The sequence below is a fragment of the Protopterus annectens genome, chromosome 13.part0 (genome assembly GCF_019279795.1).
Source record: "Protopterus annectens isolate FY-2018-M chromosome 13.part0, PAN1.0, whole genome shotgun sequence".
NCBI lineage: Eukaryota > Metazoa > Chordata > Ceratodontiformes > Protopteridae > Protopterus > Protopterus annectens.
The window spans coordinates 1,052,075,463-1,052,096,810 of record NC_056747.1 but is presented as its reverse complement, the minus strand read 5'-3'; positions in this window follow the sequence as shown (position 1 = coordinate 1,052,096,810).

The window sequence follows — 21,348 nt, the reverse complement described above, 5'->3', positions numbered from 1 at the left end:
AACAGCTGTGGTAGCATTTCCATAGTCAATTACATGGAAACACACTCCAATATCTAGGAACATCATGTTGGTGTTGGGCCTTTTCATTCACCGTGAACAGGAACTCGATCTGTTGTTTGGCAAACAGCATCTCAGATGGATTGGGGATTTACCTCTGACAACATATACTGTGGAAACAGGCCAACACACAGGAGGGGGATGTGCCTGACCTAACTACAGACTGTAAGTGCTGTTAAACTGCATTCAGAGTAATGTTGATGCGGATATGGCTGTCCTACATGTATTAATACCTGCCATGTCAGTTCTATGTTTATGAGGACTGCCCATCTGTAGGGTCATCTGCAGACTGGGCAGTGTGTGTTGCCTTTGGTTTCATGTGCTACCCACAGAGCATGTATCTGTGAACTGCAGAAGGTAGTGTGAGAATTGCAGTCTGTAGATGGTGAAAGCCATGACAGTTACTGACTTCATATCCCTCATAAGACATATGTTGCGACAAACCCTGTTACAACAGTAAATGCATGATGTTATCACAGCAACATGCCAATACTGGCCCTGTGTATGCACTTCCAGCCACAACTCTGTCAACCTTTGCTCACCAGTTTGGGGTATGCCAGTGGCACTGGTGAGGTTGTGGGTGAGACGGCCCCAGGTCTCCACCTTATATTGGGAGCCCTGGTACTGGCCCTGCAGCAGTCTCTGTGCACGGTCTTTAACTAGGAGTCCTGCCATGACCTTGGACTCCTGGATGCACCAGTGCTGCACCCTGAAGTGCACTCCTTTTCCCCTTACTGCCATAGTGCCTGCAAGGGGAAGCTACAACCAGTTATGAGATGTATTCCTGCCTCTTGGGTTTAAATAGGGCCAATTTCCCACACTTTTCAGTGATTGGTTTTGAAAAAGCTAAGCTATGGGCAAACCTGCTTACCTAAGGTTGGCATTGTTTAAAGGGTTATACCACTGGGCACAATGAGTTAGCTGGTCTACACATTGCTCACACCTCCTAAGCTGACCTGTGCAATGCTTAGAATTGCTTACATTAGACTTTCATTATAATGCCTTTTGGGCATTGTGTTATTATTCATTACACCTTATATGTATGCCTGATATCCATGATTAATGTGTACATACACTCTGTAGGGTCCTTGTGTTTTATTGGGGACTTCAACACTCTATTACAATTACACCTCAGTTCTGAGCTTACTGCTGTACTCCAGTTCACATATTTATGTTATGTAGTGGGTTATGGTACATATGAGTGTATACAGATTCCTTTCACAGGTTCAGTTTGGTTATACTATGGTGAGGACTTGTTTGCTACTACCTCATTCTTCTGTACTTCTGTGATGGCTTGGTGGATAACTACTGGGACTATGGTGCATAAGGTCCTGTGTTCGAGACCTGCATGGCTGTTTATTTTGTTGATGGGCAGAACAAGGGCCATTGGATACAGAGTGATTAAGGCACTTTTGAGCAGTTGTAAGTGGGTTTGCGTGATGGTAAGCACTGCTAACCTGCTGTTACATCTGCTTACAGAGAGTTAGCTTCAGAATTGCTTAGCCAGTGTAGGCATTGCTTACCACCATGCAAACGGGGTTACACTCACTTACTAGTGCTTATATATGCTTACTACTGCTTATTGGTGCTTAGACCTGCTTACTAGTGCCTTATTCATTATGGCACTGACACCTCACGTGCATTTACTGCAGTACTCCAGTTCATAAATATATGTTATTTAGTGGGTTATGCAACAAAAATATTGGTAATAACGTGTTTTGCCATGTAAAATTGGATGTGCTGCAGTAGGACTTGAACCTGGAATGCCTGCTCGTAAGGCGAATGGTCTGCCCACTACATTATGGCTGTGCTGCTTCTTTTGCATATATCTTCCTTGTTATCCTCTTCAGTCTTTTAAGATGCTTTAACCATAGCTAAGCGATGGGCACACCCACCAACCTACAGTTAGCTATAATTGTATTGTTAAAAAAAATAAAAGGTTTCTCCATTTTATTTCTATATTCTGTTGCTGTTATACACAAGGGGGACTGTTGGTGGGGATATGCGGTCACCTGTGAGTGGTTTCGCTCATTGCATTCCCCTTTCTGCTGTTCTACATTGTGGGGGGCGTGTTTATTCTGAGAGCTCTGCTCTCAGACACACCCCCTGCACTCTTACACACTCTGTGTAAGCCTAGGGGCTTGGGCAGCATGCATCATTAATATGCATGGCGCGCTGCCGTCCTGCTCCTAAATGGTTGCTTCCATGCAGGACTAGACTAGTCCTGCATGGCAGATTAGTAAATCCGGGGAACTATCTGTGTAAAAAGCAGTCACATTAACATGAACTGTTATACATGATGAGCTTATATCAACACATCCAATACTAAGTAGCAAATGCCATCCAAACTAGCAGAGAGTATATGAAAATTATCAATTGAACAACTTATAGAAAGGATTGGAAAGCGTCTATATCCGTAAGCAGACCACAAACAGTATTATCTATTTATTTGCAGTTTGTTAACTGGGATAGTCCATTGGGCCAGAGTGAGCACTTTTTCAATGGAGGCCCAGGGAGAAAAGCTCCAAGTAAATATATATATATATATATATATATATATATATATATATATATATATATATATAGGTTACCTTCATTTCACTGAAAGTTCATTTGACTGACAAACATTTTAGTTGGACCAAATGATTGAAACTTCATTTCACTGGCACTTCATTTGACTGACAGTTCATTTCACTGACAATTAATACTGGCAGCGTCTAGAGCACTGTAAGGCAAGTAAAATGAATATGTCCTTTTCCCCACTGTAGTGCAACCCTGTAGTCAGATAAACCTGAAAGTAATACCAACTATGCAAATACAGCTTTTAAGTCCCATTTGCACCATACATAATTAATGAGGTTCACTAAGATTCATGGTTTTGGAATTCCATTTGTGCACGTCCATGTAAGTTCCTGAAATTCGGTGCATTAGGTAATAGCTCGGTGTAACGGGAAGGTGCTCTGCACAAATACTCAATAGGTATCTTTAAACAGGACCACATGTAGCACATGCCCATTATCTTCCAATGATCTGATAACATGTCATAAGCACCACATTTAAAATGTGATTTTGATATATTTACAGATCAGACCATTGGTATCTGCGAATTAAGTGGGACCTCAGTGAGCAGTTTATTGAATTTTGATATATTGACATTTTCAACATTATCACTGAGATGGCAATTGCCAGGAGGCTTTAATGTGTTTGGGCACACAGTTGGACCAAGGACAAGACTGCCCAGATGCTGACTGCCTGTACTAGAGTGGAGCATTGCATGACAGCCAGACCACAGAAATTTGCAATGACTGATATATGGAAATGGATTGCGAGGGTGCATCGTCAACATACCGGAATATACCAGACTGGAGTGGAGGTTCACCACCTGTATGATGACCTGCATCAGAGGGATGCAAAGAAGCTTTGACAGAGGGCTGCTGAGGTATTGAGACAGTTGTTGGATGCCTACAGTAAGTGTCACAATCCTGCAAATACCAGAACATTCCTAAGAAATTTGGAGATACAATTGTTTCTCAGATATCAGATAGATGCCTTCTAAAACCATTAAGTAGCTGTTCTGACAATTAGTTCATCTGGATACTTGAAAAGGCAAGGTGACTATTCTCCTTGTAATTATGGGTTTGATTCTCATGGGGCTTATTTGCTTAATATTGTTTATTGTGTACATACCAATGAACATTTTTGATGTTTCTGTGTTCAAACATATAAGGACATAATTTCATACATCCTTTATGGTCGTGTAACACTGATGCCTATAGCACCTATGCTGCTGATGACTAGACATTTCTCCGTTACCTGTAATACTTCAACAGTATTGTCCAGTCTACCTGTCTATGTGTGAATAGTAACTCATAAAGACCTTTGTTAGTCCCTTCTGCTTTACAAAGTGAACAGTATTATTAAAGTCTTGTTTGTTTAACACAAGAACACTGCATGTCTGACAGAATAAACATATCTTGTATATTATGAAACTTGATAATATCTAGCAATTTTGTGGAGCATGAGGGTCTATAGCATTCATGTGTTAGATGTTTCTATATTCCTCCGGTATCTGCATGAATACAGATCCACATGCACACTATAGTAGTTTGTTAATACCAAACATGTGGTGGCTGTTAACTCATTCTGTAAAGCAACAAGCCAACATGCATATATATTAGCTAATTGCAGGTTCAAATCTACATACGGGATAGCTGTCATTATATTCTGTTCATTGTGTCTGTGTAAAAGTTTTCAAAATTCTGCTATGTATACCTGCGTATTTATATTAACTGTTATTTTGAACATGCTTACCACTATGTCATTTAATCATCAGATTTCTTAGAATCACTCCATAATCTGTAATGTTCTGGCAACAGCAAATCTTTTGCTTCAGTTTTATGAGTAAAGCTTTGAACATACTGGTATAGTTCTACAAAAGGAATGTGGACTATGCTAACATTTTCAACTTGAAGTTCATGCATAACTGTGTCATTGTTTATTTATTTGAATCCAACACCCTTTCATACTTGGGGGGGTGAGGTGGTCAGATATGTATTTTGAGTGTAGAACAGGGACATCATCTGATATCTGGGATAATTTTGAGTTATAATCTATCCTTTGACAATAAATATCTGTACATATTTTATGTCCTCCAGCCTAAAATACATTAGTGTGTGCGTGATGTACAGCAATTTGTACTTGTCTGTTAACAGCAGCTATGTGTAACCTGACAGTGTTCCACTGTCTATGGTATGAAAGTTTACAGTTGTTTTTGTATTGTGACCACTGTGCTGACATGCATTCATATTTTCATAAATGCACAGCATGTTGTACTTCTTTTAAAGTGTAAGCTGTGATCACTATTAGTACCCCATCCCTGCACATTCATACCTCAAATTCTTTTATGTGTATTTCCTCCCTACAATCTCAAACAAGATAGATTAGAAGTCTAAACCTCAAAATGCACTCTCTCAAGGCACTCCTAAAAATGGAGAACATTGATATCTGTGCAGTAACTGAGACCTGGTTCAAGGGTCCAGAGAGCACCCCTGCAATACCAGACTACAACTCTTACCACACTTTTCGGCCACCAAACCAGGACCGAAACATTAAAGGTGGAGGAGTGTCCATATTCACCAAGGATATTCATAACACCAGGCTAGTTGCCCAACACAATGCGTCTGAAATTCTCCAGGTGCAACTAACACTAGGTAAGACTGCAATCCAAATTGTAGCTTGCTACAGATCCCCCACCATGCCCCAAGATTCTCACTACACCTTTCTAAACATACTGGAAAATATTAAGATACAACCAAACACCCTAATACTGGATGATTTCAACTACCCTGCCATTAACTGGGAAAACTACTCATGTACCAGCACCTTTGCCCAACGATTCTTGGAATTTATAAATTCCAATGCCCTGGATCAACTAATCCTTAGTCCCACCAGGGGATCCAATATCCTAGACCTGGTCGTTACAAACATGGGAAATCAATGCTCCACACCTATGGTCACCCCCTCGTTGGACATCCACATCCCCCCCCCCCCAGTAATGGAACCTCCATAATAAACTTCTCCAAAGCCAACTTCATGCTACTCATGTCAGAAGTGACAAACTTCATGACACCCATGCAGACAGGAACTGAAAGTTCAACTGCTGAATCCTACACTACGGCACTGTACAAGCACATCCACTTGTGCATGAATCCTGCCATCCCCAGTAGAACTAAGACGCTCTCCTCCAAAAAAAAGAAGCCAATCTGGTGGTCCCCTGCCATAAACAAACTTTACAACAAAAGGAAGAAACTGTTGCAGAAAGGAGGAAAGTCCCAGGATGCAAAAAATTTCCTTACCAGCCTCAGTAAGAAGCTGAGATCCCTCATAAAATCCTCCAAAGCTAGTTACGAAAATAAAATTGCCAAAGATTCCAAAGACAACCACAAGGCATTCTATAGCTATGTCAAGAATCTAAATGGCAATGTTCAGATCTGCTCTGAGCTACAACAGAATGACATTAAATATACTGATCCTAAGGATATTGCCAATATCCTGGCAGATCGATTCAGTGCAAACTTCACCCCCCTTTCACCCCCTAAAGGGCCCATCTCAATACTGAAAGATTGCCACACAGGTAAAAACTGCACTCTCCAAAGCTAAGAATACAGAATCCATGGGACCAGATGACATCCCAGGTTGTGTACTACATGAACTACAAAGTGAATTGGCACCTCACCTAAGTGTCATGTTTAATCATAGCTTCACCTTAGGCTTTGTGCCCACTGAGTGGTGCACATCTACAGCTACAGTTATCCCACTCCACAAGGGGGGATCCACCTTGGATCCCGGGAACTACCGTCCCATCAGTCTGATGAGCCTGATCTGCAAGGCCGTGGAACATATTATCATGGAACTTATAGACAAAGACATTGGCAACTTTGAAACACTGGACCCCATGCAGTTTGGGTTTGTGAAGGGCTGATCTTGTCTCCTGAACCTGATTGACTTCTTCGAATCAGTCTCCAGAGCTATGGACAAGGGTAAGGTGGTCCACACAGCCTATCTGGACCTCACCAAGGCCTTCGACACCATCCCCCACTCTGGAATCATAGATAAACTTACTAAGTTGGGCATTAATCCCTACGTCACTCGATGGGTTGCCAACTGGCTTACTGACAGAACCCACACTGTAAAAGTAGCCGACTCCAAATCCAGCTCCAGACAAGTGACAAGTGGAGTACCTCAGGGTTCAGTACTGGGACCGCTCTTGCTTGGCATCTACTTCTCGGAAGTACAGGCCAACACTAAGGGACTCTGGCTAACAAAGTTCACAGATGACTGCAAACTGGGAGCCATTATTGAATCCCCAAATGATGTGGATATTCTACAAAATGGCCTTACAGAAACAGATGTTTGGTGCCAGAGCCATGGGCTCAAGCTCAATGCCAAGAAATGTATAGTTATCCCCTTTGGGAAAAAACATGTACCTGTGAAATACCACATAGGTGGCAGTACACTAAACACCGAAAGTGTGATAAGAGACTTAGGGACACAGGTGGACACTGTTCTTACCTTCGATAACCACATCGCCACAACAGTCAGGAAATCCTTCTATGTAGCACACCTCATCACTAAGGGCTTTTCATCCAGAAAAAGGGAGGTCATTGTCCCATTGTACTCATCCCTCATTAGACTCATTATAGAATACAATGCCCCATTTGGTATGTACCTCTCAAGACATCTGCAACAACTAGAAAAGCCACAGAAATACCTCACTAAAGGAATCACAGGCCTAAAGCAGATGCCCTATGCTGACCGTCTAAAAAAACTCCAGCTATACTCTGTGGCATATCGTCTACTCAGAGGTGATCTCTGCTTAACATATAAGGCCATGTCAAACCCAGAGCTATTGGACATGCTCCACTTAAAGGAATCCCAACCCCCTCAGAGACACATGCTCCAGGGGTCCAAACCTTGTCATCACAATGAACAAAACATGCTGGAGGGATAGGTTCCTGACCCAGAGACTCCCCTGACACTGGAACAGACCGCCCACTCATGTCAAGCAGAGCGCCTCTTTGGCCCTCTTCAAAAGGAACCTTGATGATTGGATGGGAGATATAAAATTCACCTGGGGATCACGCCGGTCGCCCTGCTAGACAGGGATCCAGGCAAGTAAATACTGTGGGAAGAAATAGCCAGGAAATTGTTGTGGCTAGGCTTATATAGACCCTAGGGCCGATATCCTAGTACCAACCTATGAACCTATGAATTAACTAGGCGGGTAGGTGTCAAGGTTAGAGTGTGAGATGCAGATTTGAATCTCAGATCCACCAATTCGTATTTAGTTTTGTTCCAATGTGTTAAGGACTTTGTGTGAAAGATTCAACAGTATGTATAGAGATTCTGTAATATTCCTCAATTTAAAAGTTAGAGAACATGAACTGAGCTACATATCAGTTTAATTTCTTACCCACATCATTCATACATGCTTTTTACTTTTTGCAGGCACTGAGGAGTGCACTTGGAATCGGGCCCTGTAAGTTGAGCAGATGCACAGGCTGGATGAGCGATGCAGGGAGAGAGGTATGTTGATGACTTTGTCTGATTTTGTAAATAAGAGATGTGATTATTATTACAGACTCTTGTTTTTGCCATTACCATGTATGCTACTTATAATACAGGAATACCCATAATGCATCTTTAAGGTAAGTGCAATAGTCAGACAATACCTGTGATTAAAAGTAAGAGTTACCTAAAACTATGTTTACATACCATTTAGCAGCAAGCTGTTTACTGGAGATAACTTTTTGAAATGTAGGCCACAACCTAGATGGCAGTCATTTATGTGTAACCGTCCCAGTGCTTCTGAATGTAATGTTTCACACATGGGTTAATAGTGCTTTCTCTGGTGTTTGTAATGCATGTGTTGGTACACTTGTATGTGCGGATATGGTTCTCAGTGACTAGTCTATTGTGCATAGCCTGTCTATTCACATACTGAATGGGCATCTGCTGTGTCAGTGTTCATGCTATTGCTGGCGGATGGTCTGGTATGCCTTTCAGTTGAACATGGGTATCGCATCTGCCTACAACACTCTAATGGTTTAAAACACACTTGTATCTTGTATTTAGGGATATATGTGCACATTGGCATTCCTGTTCAACATTTCAAACTGTTTGTTACATAATCAGCAAGTAGCATCATGCTGTTTGCATTTTGTAGGGTAGTGACTGCTAAAAATGTATGTAGGGCACTGATACATTTGTAGACAGACAAGACTGTTTATATGACATATACTATATTTTCATGTGACACCCACTGACACTGTGTTTATGATTGTACATTATTACTAGTGTGTTGCATTAGATTCCAAAAAATTTATACTGGGTCAGCCAATAAACATGTTGCCTAGGTCAGCTCTTTTGCATATGGCTTTCATATTTCACACTGTATTGTTATTTTACTATTTCTTCATTATACCAGTATGTTGGTGGCAGTTTAATTAGTCATTATATGAGCAAACACAACTGACATTCACATGCCAACATAAATGTGCAGTGCACACACTCAAGACAGGAAACCTGGGAATAGTGGTGTTCTCTCAGCCTGCTGGACAATTTACTGAGGCATACATCATGAGTATAAAACAGTGCAGGTCGCACTGCTTGTGTTATGTTGTCATTTTCATGGTCTTGCTGTGCAAGGCAGACTTATATGAGTGTTGCATGACACAGTGAGACAGCATACATGTCTTCAGATGTCAGACATGTAAGTGTGCTGGCTTTGCTCATGCTTGTCATGCATAATGATTGCTGGTAAATACGTTTTCAGGTGATCTCATAATTTCCAGTGGTCAGCTGTGTTAGGCATGCCATGGCATGGCCTTGAGGAAGCTGCTCACATTCTGTGATGGATACAGTGGCTCTGACATGGTCCGGTATTGGAACCATACATACGTATAGATAATACTTCATTCCTACTATCCACACTCTTCTATAGTCCAATACGCTGACGACTCATCACTCATGACAATAACCAGTTCTCCCCCTGAACTCTTATCTGCTACCCAGTCTTCCTTTAACTCAGTGGAAACATGGCTCTCCAATAATCAACTCATTCTCAACCCTAAAAAAAAACAAAATTGCTACTCTTTATCCGTAAAACATTTAACCATAGCAAATCCTCCTTTTCCATAATGTCACTCAACAATACCCCTATAGAAGTTGAAATCAGCACAAAACTGCTAGGTGTTATCATTGATGATCAGCTAAAAGTTGACCTTCACATAAATAATTGTATCAGGAAAACACATTCTCAAATTCTGACTTTTATACAGAAACAAAACATTTTTCAGCCATGATGCTAGACTTTCTCTCACTCGTGCTTAACTTCTCCCCTGCTTAACATATTGCTCACAAATTCTCACTAATATAAATTCCACTCTACTTACCAAGTGTGAGACAACATACTACAAAATAGCTAGATTTGCTGCTCAACAAACCTATAAGTCTCATCACTGTCTTTCTCTGAAACATGTGGCTTGAACTACCTCATCTACTCCTCCTCTCTCAGCTTCCAACCATACACTCAGTCCTATATGAGCCAGCCTTTTGTCCAGCCCTACATTCTCTCATCTCCTACTACTTCCCTACTAGGAACCTCTACAGCTCATCTCAAGATCTATTAAATATTTATAAGCCCAAGTCTAAATCAGGGCGCAACATATATAGCTACTACCCCTCCATAGCATGGAATAAACTTCCTCTTGAAGTCAGAACTCTCACCCATCCTAAACAATTTAAACTAACCACAAAAGAATACCTTAAAGAGAAATGGATCTGTCACTGTTCCCACCCTCCCTGAATATATTCACCTGACTTACATCTCTTCTCCTTACTCTCCACTGTCTCCTCTTATAACCAACCTATACCTCCTTTACCTACACTAACCCCCCCGTCATCTCTACACTCCCCTTGTCTTCCTTTTTCTCTATAAGTACCTCTTAAGTCTTGAGTACGGCATTGTACATCTATATATATATTATATAACATTTGTATTTCAGTACTCTTGCTGCTCTTTACACTAATTATTTTAATCCTACTTTATGTGAATTTAAATTAACATGAATTGTTATATGGCCTATATTATCATAGCCTAATTTTTGCACTTAGCTTAATTTTTGTACTGTATAAGTTTCTTGGCACTTTTCTCCCCGGGCCTCTGCTGAAAAAGGGCTTCAGCTCAGTCAGATATTCCTGGTCAACAAATGTAAAATAAATAAAATAATAGGACATAGAGAATGTGTTGTGGGCATGATAAGTCATGCACTAGCAGTAATTATGTTGACCATACTTGTCCTACATAATCATTTTAGGCCATTTCGTCTGAGAATGTGTTTTTAAGACGCCTTCAGTGTATGCTGATATACCTTTATTGTCATAAGCAGACATCACATGTCGATGTGATGTTACTTAATGTCTGTTAGATTGCAGGTGAGCACATCAGTTTCATTTTAATGTCAGCTCTGCTTTTGACAGGAATGGGCAGACTGATAGACACTTTCTTTTCATTGTTATGGTTTTGATTACTGACATATGTCGCATATGGTGGTACAGTTGACTATGGCGATAAGGTGTTATAAGGTTTCATACTGACTGTTTTCTGCCTGTTCATTATACCACAGTGGGTATGTTATACAGTCATGTAGTAGCAGATATGCATACATACTTTCTGTCTTGTGTTGTGATTCACTTTGACAGAGCATAGGACCATTGGATGCTCACTCATCAGATATCAGAGATGAGCAAATGCCAGACCACTGCCAGAGTCCTCTGATGATAATGATGACGACCATAACAGAGATGAGGATGACACCGAGGAAGCTGGACCTGCATGTGGCATCATCACTGCTGCACCCCAGAAGAGATGATGCCTGGCACCCCAACAAGAAGATTTTTTGGAGCAGATCTGGGAGGTGGTAACCAATGGTGTTCAGACACAGATGAGGAACATGATGGGAATTCTTTCCAAGACACGGCATGAGCTATGCAAGACTCATTCAGGGGAAATTTCTGAGGGATCATTCATGATGTTCATCCCCATCAGACTGGTCTTTCAGCACCATAAGTGTTGTCTGTGTGATCCACTTATGTAATACTGCCATCATGGTGTTTGCCATATTGGTGATTGGACTGTATATGCACACTTGTGCAGGCATAGCATTTTCTGCTATGCTTATGTGATACACATCCAAATGTAAACTGCAGATGTCATGTGACATTTAGCATCATGTTTCAATGGGTGGGTGAGATACATTACCGCATTAGAATTTCATTCAACATTCAGCTGTCCATGAGTTTAAGCAGTTAACATGCTGCTACTACTGCAACTATTTGACTGTATACATGTGTGGTACTGGCAGTAAATTGCAAACCAATGTTTCCCATATTCCACAAATGCCACAGTGATGTGGGCATGATTTGTGATTTGCCATGTCATGTACGTTCAACAGAAGGACATGTCCTTGCCGATGTGTTTTGTATGACAGTTGTCATGCTGTCACACTACCACGCTGGCATTGTGTGTGGCATGTGTTGGCAATGCTGATATCATGGTGTTCCATATAATTGTATCTGATACATATGGGCAGCTCTATAATGAATGTATAGACCCACCAATGTAACATCCATGTATACATCGTGGTAATGTTAATCTATTCAGTAACAGTACAGTATACCATCTTTGGTCTATGTTATATTTCCGCATCCATTGATTATTTACATAAATTCACACATCTTGGCAATTGGTTTGCATATGCAATGATTTATGTACATGTCTCTGCACATAGTACAACCAACAGAGAAACACCATTTTAGCTTGGAATTTTGAGCAATCTCTGACTTCATGTTAATGTGCTGTAATATTGCTTACAAGACTGTCCTTTGCTCAGTTATAACTAAGGTCAGTGACATATAACTTCAGGTGTTTATTCCACATGTTGTTTTACAATGACATGACAGTATATATGTGTATGTGATAGCAATTCTTAACTTGTTTACGTGTGCCTGTTGCTGTAATATGATTGCACAATAATGTGTATGTGATTTACACATGCTCACTTTTGTAGATGTCAATAATGCAGTCTGCCCATGTAGCATACATTGGCAATTCACTTCAGTGTAGTTTGGAGTAACTTCAACACCATTCTATATTGTGTAGACATGCTTTTGCAGTCTGTTACCTTACCTTGTTGTCCTGCTTTATCACTTGCTTGTGCAGCTTTGATGCCGTCTCTTCCTTGATGCAGGCCCATGTTGTCCATCTCCCCTCCACCTTTGTAGGTGTGTCATATACATCTTGCACATATGCATGGTATATGTTCACCTTTGTTGTAATTCTTGTACATTTTCATGTAGTTGTTTTGTTCCAAGGTCAACTTGTGCTGACTATATGACCATTATACAGATGCAGGACATATGCACACAAGTCACTGGCTATTGCTTGCAATACATCCTTGCTCTTGCTATACTTGTGTGTCACATATTAACCAATGTATGTTGTTGAAATTTATGTGCATAACCTGATATTGGTTATATAGCATTAATCATATTTTGTGAACATATATTATTATTACACTTTTTTGTGTGCATGTGTATTGACATGACATTGCTTTCAAACACTTTCCTGTTAGACCAATGAAGGTCATAGATATATGCCTACACCTGTATGTTGCCCTTGACATGACATATTGGTGTAACATATGCATTCCAATATACGTCTGCCTGGGTTGTGTATACCTACTTGTGTGGATAGCATCCAGTCTGCTGCTTTGTTACAGTACTGCTCTTTGGTACTGTACTTGGTTGTTTGCCATTCACACGCACAGTTGGAGGTTCTATTCTGTCCTCTGCTGGTATTCTCCAGCATTCCAGGGGCTGCATTTTCTCATCTGTGATGTTGCTTGGCTTACACTTACACTGCTGACAGACTACTTGGATACTGGATTATCTTATTTATTTATTAACATTTGATTACTGGGAAAGTCTGACTGAGTAGAAGTCCATTTTCAGTGGAGGCCTGGGGAGAAAAGTTCCAAATTAGTACAAAACATTTAAGAACAATAATTTTACAATCATTAAAAATAAAACAAAAACATCTGTAGTTTAAATAATTATAACAAATTAGACATAATATAAAACATTGATTAAGAATCAATACAAGGTATATGGCAATCATTTAATATTTAGACAAATTTTAGACAGTTTGTAGAGAAATGAAAGGTAAGTTAGTCTAATACAAATAGGAATTACAATATGAAATGAGGGAAAAACAGGCTTATAGTATATTTAGAGAGAGGCGGAGAACTGAATTATACATCAGTAAGGAAGTAAGTGAAACAGGGAAAGCAAGGAGGTATAAGGAATGAAAAAGTAATAGTTCACATTTAAGGATATCGTTTATCATGGTTCTGAGCAAGAACAAAGCCAAATTTTAGCTAGAAAATCTTTTAGAGTGGTTTTGAAAGATTGGAGGGAGGGTATAGACCTGATGGATACAGGTAAGGAGTGCAAGGCCTTAGTGACCTTGTATAAGTACAGACAATGCCAAGCAGATTTGATAGGTTTGTAGACAGGCAGGAGTTTTTGGTTACTGGATCACAATGACTGACTGGGAACATAGTTGTGTAAAATGTTTTTTAGTGCTGGACAGATAGACGAATGCTGGGTAATTTTATAGGTGGTAAGAAGTTGTGTATATGTCAGTTCTAACCAATTTAGGCTTTTCAGTGCTGTACAGTGGTGGGTTCTGAAAGGGTTATGTGCTGCAAATTTAGCAACTTTGTTATAGCATTGTTCAAGTTTCATTTTTTTGTGAAGCCTGGAGGTTAGTAAGGATGACACTGCCATAAAGAAATGTGGGGAGGAGATAAGTAGTAGCAAGTGTAGTTTTATTTGTCTCAGAGAGAAAGTTTTTGGCTCTGTAAAGCATCCCTCATTTTTGATGAGTTTTTCTTATGGAATTTTTTTATATGCTGGTCAAATGTAAGATTATCATCCACTATCACCCCAATAGTCTGTTATGAGCAGCGACTTCAATGGTTGTATTATCAAGAGAGAAGACTTTAAATTTTGTTTTTTCATGAGAGAGGGATTTGGGGAAAAAGTAGTAGTTTGATCTTTTTTGGATTGAACATGAGTTGTGAGTTACAAAGCCATGTTTCTATGGCTGTTACAGCTTCCTGAGTAATTTTTTGGAGGTGTATCATGGTGAGATGTGCAAATGAGAGTGAATTCATCTGGCTATTTTATTAGCATGGCATGTTGTGTGTAAGTATGAAGGGCGTTGGTGAAAATGTTAAAGAGGAGGGGACTGGTAGACTGATGGTGACTGGGAGGTAATGAGAGAGTGTGGAGTGCCATTTTACTGACATACTAACTGAACAGGTAGCTTTTAAACCACAGAAGGGTGGGCTGAGAGAGACATACTGAGGACATTTGAAGTACAAGTTTGCTGTGACAAACTGTGTTGAAGGCTTTAGACAAGTCTAGAAATAAGGAAGAGACTAGTTTGCCATTATCTCTAGCTTTATTGACAGTATCTATATAGGTTAGAAGGGCAGTGCTAGTACTATGGGAAGGATGGAAGCCATGTTGTGTAGGGGATAGGAGTTCTTCCTGCAGGCGATAGTCTTGCAATTGTTTTTGAGAACATGCTTGAAGTATTTTGGTGAGGCGAGATAAGATTGCTATAGGTTTAAAGTTATTAATGTCTGTTGAATTTCCTCCTTTGTGCAGCGGGATAATGTGTGACTTTTTCCCAAAAGAAGGAATGTGGGATTCCTGGATCGACCTTTTTGTAAGGATTGAAACAGAACAGGTAATTCTATTGACTGCTATTTTTAAGTACTCACTTGGGAGGTCATCAGCTGAACAAGACCACAGTCTAAGTTTGTTTGAGTAGTTTTATATAGGATGTGGGCACAGGTTTGAAGGTGAAAGTGGATGTGGTGTTATCTAGCTGTTGGACAGGTTTGGGATTAGATGGTGAGGAATCTTTGGTTAAAGATGCTATCATACCTCTCAACCTCTTAGCACAAAAAATCTGGACAAAGCCTAAAATAATGGGTTGACAAAGGCCCAATAATAGGGACAGATTTTAAATACTGCTCTTATAGACGTTGGAAGTTGCTAGAATAACAAGATTTGTCTTAGCATGCATTTTATGAAGGAAATGAAGTCTGAAACTCAAACGTTTGACATTATTTAGTTATTTAAATCCTCAGTGATTTGCCAGAAAACCACAAGTTTTATGAGGAATAGGCCAAAAATATGAGGCAAAAATCTGGACATTCTGTAAAAATCTGGACAATTGAAAGGTATGGATGCTATTTTATTTATTTTTATTTATTTAACATTTGTTGACTGGGATAGTCCAACTGGATACATGTCCATTTTCAGTGGAGGCCCGGGGAGAAAAGCTTCACAATGATAATAATAATAATAGTGCAATAATATTCCAAGAGAGCAAAGGATTTAGATACAATATTTCAGATAGTTCAACACAGTAGGAACACATAGGCATATGCTAAAGGTTAATAGAGCGGCAAAAAATATGAGATAGCTCTTTTCACAAATTTAAAGCACAACAGAAAACACTACAGTATACAGAAAGGATAAACTCAGCAGGCATAACTGTACATTAAGACATGACACAACAGATAAGTGGAGTATCTGGTTGCTGATAGCCTAATAGCTAGAGAAAGACCATGTTGTTGGATTGGGTTAGTCAGGATTTAGGCAGGGGCAGAGCCAGTTAGTTCTAAAGTATATTTTGAGGCCTTTTTTAAATAGGGGAAGAGATGTTTCTTGGGTAAGGTTTGCAGGAAGAAGGTTCCAGATTTTACCCACTGAGTTAGCAAACAGGGAATCGCCTGCTGATTGTTGGATTTTAGTGTTAGGACTGATAGCTTGTTGGATGAATGAAGTGGCCTACTAGCATTATGTGGGCTAAAAATGCTCTTAAGGGTTGGGGTATTGTCCGGGTGGTTGAGTATTTTGTGTGCTACTGTAAGCTGATTAAGCTTAAGAAGGGAAGGAAATTCCAGCCAATCTATTTGAGTTAGGTTTTTGCAGTGGTGCGTCCTGTATGCCATACCTGAATATAGCTATATGGTGGTAACAGGAAGATAGTTCGCTGAGGTTAGGTTTAGAGAGGTTTGTAAATACTGGTGAGGCATAAAGGAGAGTGGAGAGAAGATGGGTTTGGGCAATAGCAACCCTAGCAAAAGGGGTTAGGAAAGGTTTGGCCTTGTAGATGGATCCTATTATTTTGTTGATGGACTTAATAGTGTGGTCGATATGCACATCAGATTTGAGGTTAGTATCTATTATTACTCCTAGGAGTTTAGTTTGGTTGTCTGGGAAGATGATTGGTCCATTGTTAGACTTAATAGTGAAGAATGGATGAGTGGATCTAGAGGTGGGTGAGAAAAGCAGTAGCTTGGCTTTGTTGGGATTCAAGAGAAGTTGTTGATTAGTTAGCCAGTTTTCAATACTGTTAAAGGTATTTTGGGTTCGGGATAGCAGATCTGTTTGTGAGGTGGAAGAGCAAATCAAGGTAGAATCGTCGGCATATTGGATACAGTGTGCATTTGGGATAGTGGTGTGAAGGTCATTTATGAAGATAGAGAAGAGGAGGGGACCAAGAATAGAGCCCTGAGGGACTTCTAAGGTGACTGGAAGATGTGATGACAGTTTGTCCTGCCATAAGACAGCCTGCTGTCTACCCCTTAGATAGGACTGAAACCACTGTAGAGAGTGATGGTCCAGGAAGACAGCTTTCAGGGTACTGAGCAGAAGTTGATGGATGACCATACCGATGGCCTTAGAGAGGTCCAGAAAGAGTGCAGATGATAGTTGTTGTTTCGATTAAGGTTGATAACAATGGTGAAAGATAAGAGAGCTGATGAGGTACTATGGTGTGGTCTGAAACCATGCTGGGTGTCTGTGAGAAGTTTATTATGGTTAAGGTAGTGCATTATTTGGATGTGGACACACTTTTCTAATAATTTTTCTGGAGGTGAGAGTATGGCTATGGGCTTAAAGGTGGACAATTCTGTGGAACTATCTCCTTTATGTAGGGGTATTACATGTGATATTTTCCATATTGATGGAATGGTTGCCTCAGAGATGGATCTATTAATGACCTTAGAGACTGGGAGAGTGATGGTATCTGCAGCTAATTGCAGGTATTCAGCAGGGAGGTGGTCAGCTGCTAGAGAAGTGGGTTTAAGTTTTTTGAGAAGGGCTCAGATGAGGGTAGTATGGATAGGTTGGAAGCTAAAGGAGAAGTGAGTTGCGGGAAGCTTTGAGCTGTTGGAATTGTTATTTGAGGTAAGGCAGAGAGGGACAGGATGAGGGGGGTTAGGCTTGGTAGATGCGAGTTGGGTGGCTAGTGTCTGGATAGTTTCCATAAAGAAACTATTGAATGTGTTAGTGATAGCCACTGGTGTTTTTTCGAGAACTACTGATGGGGTGGGAGTGGTAGTACAGCCTGGGTGGAGGAGGTTATTTATTCCAGCCAAGAACTTTTGGGGTTTATTTTGATGCTTTTGTTGTAGGTGGGTATAGTAGTATTTTTTTGTCTGATATGATGGATTTTTAGTGTCATTCCTTATTTCACGGTATCTGATGAGGTCTATTGGGTCTCTGGAAGTATGGCAAGTGGACCAGGCCATGTTCCTATTAGTTATTTTGGTTTTCATAAGTTTAGTTAGCCATGATGCAGTTTGAGTTTTGGCACAGACAGTGCGAATAGGGGCATGGGAGTTAAGGATACTGAGGAAATTAGTATTAAAGAAGGCCACAGCCTCATCTAGTGGGAATCTTTTAAGTTCAGACCAGTTGTAAGCCTTGAGATCATGTAGGAAGTTATGTTAAAGTTTTTTTTGTTACATGTCACTTTAAAGGTGTGATGATGGGTGATCTCAGCTTTGAATTTGATGATGTAGGTGAGGTAATGATCACTGTGGTCATCAGGTAGTGTGCCTGAATGGTGCATCTGTGGGTCACCATTGATCAGGATCCAATCTAGGATACTACCTTTGCCTTTATTTTTGCTATACCTGATGGGGGAGGATATGGTCTGAGTGAACCCATGGAGGTTTATGTGATTGCTGAGGGCTTCGGAGGAACAGGTGTTCCAGTCAATGTTAAAGTCACCTAAGACAATAGTCTCTTGGAGGTAGTTATAGCTATACTAGCTATAAAATAAGAGTTGAACTGTATTGCAGTTATGAGTGGTGAGTTATTGGGAGATGGGTTTGGGCTGAATTTTTGGCCATGATGTAATATTTCTTTAATGGATGTCGAAAATTGTTTTTTATCTAATATGTACTGTGATCCTTACTTATTACCTTACAACACACAACTGCCATCGGTCATACACATCCAGGTATGACTGCCATACAGTTTGCAACACATCATAATGTAACAGTGCATAGGTACATATGCATTTCTGCATTTCACCATGGCTGATATGCAACCCCCATCCTGTTTGTCAGCTTTTCATTGCCCATATTGTACAATGTACTGTCGGTGTAACTTACCTGTGCTGTCTGTCATGTGTTGTGATATTTGTTATATAGGTATAGCTGCTAAGTTGGCCTTCTCTTTCCCTGTCTTTTCCTTTCTTTCTATTCTTTAAAAAAGAAAAAAATGGGGCCTATTCCCACCAAAAAAAAAACAAAAAAACAAAACAAAACATTTCCTATGCCTCTCTGACTGTCCCTCAATTTTTTCTCTTCACACACACGTCTTGTGTGGCCTTCTTCCTCACTCACACCCCACATCTACTTTTCTATCTCCCTATTTCCTTGGGTGTATGCCTTACATGTGCTCCCCACACAAGTCCTGTACCCATTGTTAGCTGCTGTTAGCTGTGGAGATGTGGCGTTGGAATCCATAAATGACAGCAAGCATCTTTTACTAATGAATGACTTACAGAGATATCCCATAGTTGTCTCTAAGCTTACTGGAGGGATTGTTATAGATATGTATTTACAAATGTTAGGCAGCTTAGCTTGGGATAGCATTTCCTTAACTTTGTTAATGTACATCAAGCTTTATGAGACAGTTTTCATGACTAACGGAGTAGCTGTGAATGATATGCAGTTTGTTGTTGCTACTGAGAAACTCTGCTTTGCAACAATATATTCTAAGTTCACTGAGGTTTACATATTTATATATTTATTTTTTAGTTAATATGTTTACATATTACAGGCTTATCTGCAACTTTTGAGCTGATATTGGCATAATGTGCCAGATTCCACGAACTTTACGGAATCCGGTTCTTTCATTATACTGATATGAAGTGGAGGCTATAGCCTCTTCAGCTAAGAATAAAGGCATAGGTGTTTCTTCTTCTCTTATTTCTTCTAGTCCAAAATGCACCTCATGCCAGTGACTTTCCTCTGCTTTTGATTTTGGCAAATTCTTTTTCACAGTAACGTATGTTTATTTAAGTGTCTGCTTCTAACAGCCCTTTTTCTGACTTACCCTCATTTTAACATTACAAAGAGAATCTTAGGACTCTGTTCAGGTTTCTTTTTTAATATTGGTGAGTTCCTTGCTATGGAGCTTTCCTCCACACAGGCAGCCTTCATTACTTTAATTGCTGGAATCTTCTGACAATGTTCCATATCATGTATTACACATTTTTCCCTTATGGTTTCTATACACTTATTTATTTCATTATTTTAATAAGGGGGAGGCTGATAAGATCAACAGGTTTTTGATAAGACACGGGATCTTCTAGCCTTTCTGGCTAAAGCCAAGTCCTAGTTCTTTCTGACGTTTCTGCAGCTATCCCTATCTCTTTATCTAGAGGGTGTATTTTTAACAGTTTGTCAGGCTGCTACTGCCCCCACCCTCATTTTAGTAGGTGTATATTCAGTTTTGTCTACTCCTGTGGGTCAGGCTAGTAGGTACCAAACCAACAGGATGCAGTACTTTACCCAAAAGAATCTGAACTTCTGCATGGGTTATAAGATACACCTTCCTGTTGCCATAAACCTCTGTTACTTCCACTTTCCTATAAGTGCATCCGTGTTCTCAAAATCTGCTACCCCCTTCAATTACTTTCCACATATGAAACAGGCTCTTTCAAGTGTTGACACTTTCTGAGTGTTCACAAACTTCTGCACACTTTTTAGTTAAAGGCTTAGATTGTTCAGTTTTAAGCAGTGCTTTACTAGTTAGTAACCATTTGGTTAGCACAGCCAATATCTTAGTACTCTCAAGGTCAGTCTGAAAAAACTAAAACATTTATGTAAATTAATTGGGAGTGGCCATTTGAACTAAAATAACTATCATTTTTATTTTACTGTTTACATCTAGCACAAACTATAAGTTGAAACATGCTTTAAATCAGACAGCTGAGCTCCTATTGTTTTATTTGAATTAAATGTGAATTTATGAAACAGTGTCCCTAGCTAGTAGTTCTTTTTTTTTTTTTTTTGTTTTTCGATAGTTCATAAAATCATACCTTCCATGTCCATATAGGCCTTGAGTGTTTCTCTTATAAACTGAAAATAATATTTTTGCTCAGTCAGACTGAGACTCATTTTTCTGGGTGACAAACCTTTCAAAGACAATAATGTATGCTTTGATGTTGTCATCCTTAGGTAGTTTCTTTACTGGTGTGGTAATCTTTGGAGTAGTCAGTATTATTGCTATCATATTAATTTGGTCCTTGCGAATGATTAACTTGTTTATCTGTAGCCTCATTCC